The sequence below is a fragment of the Gopherus evgoodei genome, chromosome 2 (genome assembly GCF_007399415.2).
Source record: "Gopherus evgoodei ecotype Sinaloan lineage chromosome 2, rGopEvg1_v1.p, whole genome shotgun sequence".
NCBI classification, from domain to species: Eukaryota; Metazoa; Chordata; order Testudines; family Testudinidae; genus Gopherus; species Gopherus evgoodei.
The window spans coordinates 155,494,948-155,503,984 of record NC_044323.1 but is presented as its reverse complement, the minus strand read 5'-3'; the positions used below and the strand labels follow the sequence as shown (position 1 = coordinate 155,503,984).

Genomic DNA, 9,037 nt, shown 5'->3' with positions numbered 1-9,037 from the left:
CAATCACATGCCAATGGGCACCGCTGCCAGCTAGGCACCAATTACCCCCACCTAGAGTCACCAGACAGAAACTGTGTAACATCAGGACAGGGGTGGGGGGTAAAAGGAGCCTATATAAGAAAAAGACCCCAAAATTGGGACTGTCCCTATAAAATAGGGACATCTGCTCACTGTACCCCTATCCTGATTTTTCACACATCTGGCTAACCCCAGCCAAGCCCTGTGTGACATTCCAATTCTGGCTGCCTGCCAAAGAAGTGAGTTACTTTCACTTTCATTCCTCAGCAGGCAGCCCTGAGGGAGGAGGGGGGGGTGCTCCATGGGGTGTGGCAGAGAAGAATGGATGTTATGGGAGACAACAAAGGATACTGGTTCCAGAGCCACAGAGCCTGCCTTGCCTCAGCTGGAGGAAAAGAGTCACACTCACAGGTGAGCTCCTTCCCCAACCCCTACCCCCTCCTCTTCCCAGAGACCCCAGCAGCCAATCCCATTCCTCAGACTGTGCTGCATTCGGCTCTCTCTAGGACCCAGCAGCCCTGCTTCTACACTGCCTGCAGAGTGGTGCCCCCAGGCAGAGTGAGGCCCTATGCAGATGCCTATTCTGCCTATGCCTAAGGATGGCCCTGCTCAAAGGGACTGCTCACCACTTCCCCAGGCACCAATCCATGGGAGCAGAGGGCAAACTTTCTCATAGTTGGGATCCTCCTTCCAGATAGTGTTTTTAAGTGGATGGGAGAGAGGCCAGGCCAAGCCAGAAACTTTAGACATCTCCTGACTGATAGGATTATGTGTGAAAGCTACAGTGCCTAAGGCCATCCAAGAAAGGTCTCAGTATTAGCCTAGTGTTTTTATATATAATTTTCCTGCACCACATTTTGGCTACTGATTGAAGAAACAACACTAGTCTTGATTAGTATGTGGCTGGATCATATATAGTTTTTGAACGCCCATTTGTGCTTTCAGGTCTCCATAATTTTTTTTCCTTTCCCCTGCTTCACTAGTCATTTGTTCCTCTAGCAAAGCCCCCTCACAGCAATGCAACTTGTGCTTAACACCTTTTTTCTGCTGAATGATCCTCACTAGGAAGGACAGCTGAGCCTGAACATGGTGACATGCACCAGCTTTCACAACTATTCAGCAGTAGGAGTAAATGACATAGCCTGTGTTTAAGTGCCCTTACACCAGCCATTAGTGATGGAGCATGCATTAATTTAGATGCTTCTCTGAATTGTATCATGCCAATTTATATTTCTTCGCCCCCCCTCCATACCAGGGATTTGCAGAGAATAAAGCCAACAGGTCAGCTGCTGAGGGCATTACTCTGCCATTGCTAAGGCAAACTCCTCTTGACATTAAGCAATAACTGAAGGGGCTAGGATTTGTCTCCAGCTGAATAATAAAGCAGATGAAATAAGCCAGGGATGAGTATTCACAATTCAATTGACAGCAGGGGGATTTTTTTCAAGGCATTTCACTGAAGCCAGGAAGAAAGCGCAAACATGAATCATTTTTATTGATTTGTTTTCTCCCTATGTAGTCTGTCCTTTCCATTAATATATCTTCCAGAAATATAAATGTGGAAGGTGGCTAGCCCAGACTGATAATTAAAATACCATATGCACTTGACACTCTATTGCCCAGCAGCATCTTGTGCAGGCATTTACACCAGTGCAAAAATGGGTAGCATTTTATAGCTGCCTAGCACTGATGAAAATGACTATGCAAGGAACCAGGCATGGAGAATCAAGCCCTATATTTTTGTAGTACCTAGCAATCCTGGCCAGTGGCACTGTGGTAAACCCCTACTCCTGTAAAATTCACCTACAGCAGAGAAGATCTCACCATCCTTCTAAAGTGTGTCTACCTGGAAATTGAATCAGCCTGGCTAGAGAATTGGCCGTATTCCAAATGTTCTAATAATACTTTGTTATTGCCTCAGAGTAAGAAGAATCTTGTTCCAATATTTTTTTCCTGCCTAGCATGTGTTCAGTATGTGATGTAAAGTAATGTCCATTTTTGCAAAGCAGCTGTCAAATTAACTGCCTAACAAATCAGATGGCTAATCAGCATGTGAATGCATTGGGAACTGTGTCTGTGAACAAGTCCCGCTACTCTTAGAACCCTGGGGAGCTTTGCCACCAGATGGTTCTGTTTGAGTGAGTATTCCTCAGAATGGTTTGTTTTCTGAGTTACCTAGAATTACACACCTCAAGGGAGTTGAAAATCCCAGCAATGATCTTGTCATTGTCAGATAAACAGGATCACATCAGTCAGTCCTGGTGGCTGAGATTTCTAGGGAGACTGAAGGTGGTAGTGGCTATGATTTTATAGCTTTCCGAACCATCATTAGGATGAGCCAGAAAAACAAGCACTAACATTAAAAAAATCCCATAGTGTTTTTTTGCAAGGGTAGACACTCAGATACCGGAGCCATTGGAACCTAGATACTAGGAAGTAAGGTTAAATATTTCCATAAACTAGACAGCTTTGTTACTCCTGGTGATTTGGCTAAATTTCACATTTGCGTGATCACACTATTCTCCTATATGCTGTGAAAGAAAATCAGGCCCATTCTGCTGAATTAAAAACCCAGTGAAATCAATGGAAAGATTCCCACTGTGCTTGGATTAGATACTTAGATACTATGTTGATAGCTTTTTATGAAAGCTGATAGAGGGATGGATAATATCCTTTTCTACCTGTTCTGGGCATCAATCCACGGGGGGTAGATTCAGCTAGTGTAAACAAGCCCTAGAAAGGGTTTGATTTTGCTAGTTTAGCTCATACCAGTTTTTCAAATAAAATGAGCTTTCCTGGTAAGAGGATAAGTTTCAGAGAGAATGAACAGGTAACTGAACTTATCTATCCCCTGAGGCACACCCAGAGCAAGGGATTGTGTTCCTGACCACCTTGGCTAATAACCATCAATGGACCTGTCCTCCATGAACTTCAAGGAAATGCAGTTTGGGATATAACTGGATGAAAGGAGCTAGAGAAAGGTAAGATCATGTGGGCTATAGTTGACTAATTTATTTTTAATTAATTGATTTTTTTAGAGCTCTACTCTGTGAATGGGGGGCATAGTTAAGTGTCATGGAAGGATGAACTATATAAACTCCTGGTTGTCGCAGAACTAGAAAACAAATTAGGTAACTCAAAAATGATATCACAGATTTCTATTTTCACAATCTCAGCTTTCCAGAAAACTAAAACTTATAGACCCAATGGGCTTGGCTCTATAACTAAATAGAATTGAAGTCCATTGTTCTATTACCATAGTTCAGGCCTGCACAATATGCAGCCCATGGCCAGGAATCCCAGCAGCAGCTGGGATTTAACGGGCTCAAGCTCCCCTCTGTGGCAGGAGAACTAGCTCCTTTAGAGCTCCTGGTTGATTTTAAATCAAGTATCACCTCTCCACCCCCAGCCTTCCTTTTGGCCCACAGCTGTTTTGGTGGGGCAGCATTGGGGAACAAGGATTTGTTTCTGCAGGGCCGGGGGGTTTCGACCCTCAGCTGTTTTCTTTATTATTAATACACAAAAATTTCAACAAAAAAATTGGAGATTTTCCTCCATGTTTTTTGGTCCTCTATGGAGCTGGTTGAAAACGTTCAGTGAACATTTGAATTTCAAGGGGCAATTCTCCTGTTTCTTCAGCTTGCTTTAGTTATTATCCACTAATACTGAATATTCTAACTCTACTTTTATGTAGTGTATTTTACATTAACATCTCAAAGTTTATTTTTAGTCTTTACTGTTTCATTATAGGACTAATTGCTGCCATTAATATTCTCAATTTTCTACATTTCTATATTCAAAGCTTTAAATCCAATTTCAGATACTCATGCAGCACAACAGCCGTTCCTCTCTGAGAATGAGACCTTTTCATATTACTAACTACAAACACTATGGGTCAGCTGGGAAAAAAAAAACAGAAGAAAATATGCAAAGCGACTGTGCATCTTCATACAATGCACAAACACCTCTATTAATTTCACTGAGTGACCCCTAGTTCTTGTGTTATGTGAAGGGGTAAAAACAGCCCTTCCTATTACATTACCTTTCTCCACACCATTCATGATTTATATGGACAGTCCCAGTCTTCTTAATCATTTTTTGTTGCACTTTTTCCAATTTTAATACATCTTTTTGATATGGGGCAACCAGAACTGCATGCAGTATTCAAGGTGCGAGCATACCATGGATTTACATAATATAGTGACATTATGATATTTTCTGTTTTATTATTTATCCCTTTCCTAATAGAACTATCCATAATGACTCCAAGATCTCTTTTTTAATATTGTCTGCAAATGATCCTTGGGGGGAGGGGGAACCATGCTATTTACCTCTCTCCATTGTGAAAACTGACCATTTATTCCTACCTTATGTCACACACAGAGGTGGCATCAACAGGCAGAGCTGGAGCGGGGCAGGCAAAGGAAGCAAGTGTGGCACAACTGCAGTTGCCACAAAGCTTAAACAGTGATCTGTTGGCCCTTCTGTCCAATCAGGAAGCATAGTCACATAGTGAGGGTTTATTGGGTCCAGCTTTGGGTTGCTAGGCAGCTGCACCCAGAGCCAGCTGAGTTCCTGAAACTTTGGGTAGGTCTACATGTCAGATGACTAGGGCTCAGGTTACAGGGCTGTTTGTGCAGAGGTTGGGGCATGAGCTGGGCTCTGGGACTTTCTGTGCCTGAACCCGAACCTTTACACCAGTAAAAGCAGCCCAGTGGTTCTCAAACTTTTGTACTAGGAACCTCTTTCACACAGGAAGTCTGTTTTTTAATATATTCAACATGGTTATAAATGGTGGAGGCAAAGTGGGGTTTGGGGTGGAGGCTGACAGCTCATGACCCCCACCGTGTAATAACCTCCCGACCCCCAGTTTGAGAACCCCTGCCCTACACTGATTAAACATCCTTATAGCTTGAGCCCCATGCAAGCCTGGGTCAGTTGACACAGGCCAGTCTCAGGTGTTCAGACATATCCTGTCTTTCAACCAGTTACTGATATAAATTATCCCACAACTGCTTACTTTACACTATAGCCACCTTTGTCCACATGCTTGTTGACTGCCTCAAAGAATTCTTATAGATTGGTTTCAGAAGGGTAGCCATGTTAATCTGTATCAGCAAAAACAACAAGGAGTCCTTGTGGCACCTTGGAGACTAACAAATTTATTTGGCCATTTAGCCCATGAAAGCTTATACCCAGATAAATTCGTTAGTCTCTAAGGTGCCACATGGACTACTAATAGATTGGCGAGGCATGATTTACCTTTATAAAAGCTGTGTTGACTCTTCTAAAACATATCATAGTTCTCACATTTGTTCTTCACTATAGCTTCAAACAATTTGCCTGGTACTGAAGATAGGCTCACCAGCCTGGAATTGGCAGGATTGCCTCTGGAGTCTTTTTGCTTCTGTTTAATGTTCTCCTTCCACTGAGACTTTTAACTGCGGAGAGGCTGTCGGACTGAGGGTGGGACCACTCTAGCATGTCCCTGTCTCATCTGTGTACTGCTGTTTCCTTTAGCTCCTCCTGTTCAGCCATTGTGAAGAGCTACACCTTACCACCCTGCAGATCATTAAGCTGGTATTCAGCATGAGTAAGGTATGACAAGTGGAGCTGCTCTGTAATGATTTGTGAATACTGCAGGATGACCAGATTGTTGGGATGTTTATTGTACGAATATATTGGTTGTGCAAACGCTAGAGGCTTGTTAAAAGCAAGACCAGGAAACCAGAACATTGTAAATCACTGCAGCAGAAAACTCCCCCATTCAGGCAAGCACTTAAGCATATGGAAGTTAAGGCTAAGCACATGCTTAAGTGCTTTCTTGAACAGAAGTGAACTTAGTATATGCCTAAGTTAAGTTAAGTTTAACCAACCTTGGGGTATCTACAGGCTATTGGAATACAAATAAAATATTTTTTTTTGTTTTGAACATGGAAATTTTTCCCAGTACAAAACTGGAACAGGCTCTCTTAGGGTGATGTGGCTCTGACCTGATTGGAACAGCGTGTAGAGTGCACTATGTATATTTACCCATTTTAAAAAAAAGTCATCTGGAATCATTTTTTCCTCTGACATGAATAATGTTGATGGAGACACTAACGGATTAGGCTGCTGCTCTGATTCACTTGCTAAAGTAAACACCAGGAAATAGCTTTCTTTAGCGTGGGAATGAAAACACATGTAGGACGGATGGGCACTTTTACCTGCCTGTGCTCTTGAGATGTGTCATCCAGAAGAATCATTTGAAATGAGATCACAAGGACTTCCATTTGCAGACGAACAGTACAAATGAGTTTCTATTTCTACCTCAGAGCGGTTTGGAGCTAGCCAAGTGGTCATAAGCAGAATGAACAGCCAGCCTTCCTGAGGTATGGTAGCAACAAGTTTCAGACACCAGGCCTTGGAGGCCTGGTGCTGCTGGGGTCACTATTTCAGATGGGCAGGCAAGCAGCAGCAAGAGGAGTGGATGGGCAGGGGGATCCTCAGGAGTAGTTGACGCATATCATTGGCAGTTAATGAAAGGAGCATCATTCTGACTAGAAGGGGGTTTGGGAGGAAAAAAGGTGATCCTGGGGGGAAAAAATAATAGAAGTGGCTAGACATCTGAGGAGAACTATCCTGTGCAAAAGAAAGGCCAGAAGCCTGATGGGAGTGATGGAACAAATGGCTCAAAGTTCTAACATGCACTAAATATTTGGGAGAGATATAGGTGACACTGAGTCAGAGAGCCACAAATTTGTGATGTTGAGCAGCAATGAGGCAACTTCTGTGGCTGTCTGACATTCTATTTGGTGGCTCTTCATCACCCTTGCTAGGACATCACCAGTTTTCTAACCCAGGCTGTCTGGAGGGAACTGTGGAGATATCCAAAGCAATATAAAACAACATTCTGCTTAAATCCCCCTTGCAGGTGCAGCTGAATATTGTACTCTTCATAGCACAAGCATATGGAACCAGAAGTGTAAACTGATGTTTCTTGAAGTCAATGGAGAAACAGTGTTACACCATTTGAGACTTTAGCCCATGTGATATTGATGTGGACTGTTGCCATATTCCACACCAGAGGTGGTTGCAGTTCAATAGTGGGTAAGCTCTTTAGGGCAGGATCCATCTCTTTGTTGTATGTACAGCACCTAGCACAATGGAGCCCTGATCCAGATTTGGAGTTACCCCCAATATAAATAAATAACAATAGTCTCTTCACTTGCAGATCATAGTTAGCCAAATCATGTTTCCTTTCTCCAATATCTCATGAGAAGTGAAAAAGGTTAAAACCAAAATGACTTGAGCATGCTGCAGCTGAGAAGCATTGAAAAAATGAATACAGATGCTTGTCATGAGAGAACAAAAATAACTTTTCAGTAGAGAATACCTGAGGTTTAAAAAGTTGCACAAACTATCAAGCCTCTTCTTTTGGGTAGGTCCCAGTCCTGTCTATTATTAAAAGCCGCCATAAGGATTCGTGTGCTGGTAATACATTTTACAGGACCCCAGATGGGCAGTGGACTTAACGGCTTGGCCCACTGCCATTCAGGGGTTCCATCCACTGGCTCGTGCCAGCCTGCTGTCAATTGTGGGATCCCAGCCCTCCCCACATACAGTGGGTACCTACTTTCCTTCTTTCTCTGCACTGAGCTGAGGGTGGGAGATTTGATGCGAGGGGTGCAGGAGCTCCCATTTGTTGTTCTGGGTGGCAGTGGGGATGCTGGATTTGTGAAGGGGTGCAGGTGTCAGGGCAGAGGGTTGTGGGGGTGGGGGATGAACGAGTCAAGCAGAGGGCTGTGTGTGGTTCGGGGGGACTGCCCCCCTAAAAACTCCCAACCTCCCTGCTCCTCTGTTCCTTGTCCTCTGACAGGACCCTTATTCACACCCTGTTCCCAGCCAGACCCCCCCCCCCCCCCCCCCCCGGGGAATCCCACCCAACCTGCTCTGCTCCCTGACTGGCCCCCCCCCCCATGCTGTAACTCACACAGGGTGTCTATGGCAGTCACTCCTGTGACTTAAACAACTGCTTTCAGGACCTGACCCTGCAGATACTGAAGCACATAAGTAACTCTTCTCATCCCGTAATCAGTTTGATTCAAGTTTCCTTATTAGAAATACTCACATTGTGTTTTGTGTGGATAGTGAAAACTGATGGGTCAGAGAAACCACAGAGGTGCTCTTGGAGACATAAATAATGAACCATTGCAAAGTACTTTGGGATCCCCTTATGACATCTTTGATCTTACTTGGGGTGGGGAGTATAACTCTGGTCTACAATTTTTGAGAAGTCGTCTGCTTCAGAGATAAAAATTCAAATATGACAATTAAAACAACTGATTGGCTACAGTTTCTACGATATTTACGTTTTATGTCTATGTATATTGTGTAGATAGTAGAGTTTTGTAAACCTAGGTCTTTGTTTATGGTTGTTTTACATGATAATATTTCACCTATCCTGTTTATGTAACACTTTAAAAAATCAGCAAAAGGGTTATATAAATAAAATTTATTATGAAACAAAAGGCAAAAAACTATTATGTACATAGTTTAGTCCTATTTAGTGTCTACTCAGTGCTTCTTGGCTTGTCTCTTGTATTCATTACATGGAGCATCTCTTGTTCTTGTCACTGTCCAGCCATTGATGGGCTCCATTTGCCCTGATAACCTGCCAGGAGATTCCACTGCTGTAGTCTGGGGCCCAACAGCTCTGCCTTACTCTTGGGTAGTTCCAAATCCCTGACAAGGTCATTCAGTTCAGCTTGTGTTATGAGGTGTGGTTCAGAGGAGGATGGGAGAAAATGTGGGTCGGGTCCTGTGACATTGATGGTTCACGACCAGAAGTTTCATCCTCTTCCTCAAAGTGAGAATGATTCTGGTGCATCAGGAACCGGCAGTCCTTCTCTGTGGGGTACTGGGTGTATAGCTGATGGAATGTTCGGATAATGCACAGTCCACTTTTTCTTCTTTGACACACCTTTCCCAACTGGAGGCACCATGCAGAAGTAACAATTGCTGGTATGATCTGTTGGCT

The 9,037-nt window shown here is 43.4% G+C and overlaps 1 long non-coding RNA gene across 3 annotated transcripts; it reads left to right on the top strand.

Annotated features, from left to right (window-relative positions):
• Window positions 1–388: 388 nt before the first annotated feature.
• Window positions 389–8,448, top strand: LOC115646317. 3 transcript variants are annotated; one of them, XR_003998991.1, is made up of 4 exons: window positions 928–2,156; window positions 2,875–2,999; window positions 5,347–6,389; window positions 6,932–8,448. It is a non-coding gene; the product is annotated as an uncharacterized LOC115646317 (long non-coding RNA). The 3 variants fall into 3 exon arrangements; XR_003998992.1 differs by lacking the exons at window positions 928–2,156; window positions 6,932–8,448 and adding an exon at window positions 389–429 and having other exon boundaries at window positions 5,347–6,670; XR_003998990.1 differs by lacking the exon at window positions 6,932–8,448 and having other exon boundaries at window positions 5,347–6,670.
• The last annotated feature ends 589 nt before the right edge of the window (window positions 8,449–9,037 follow it).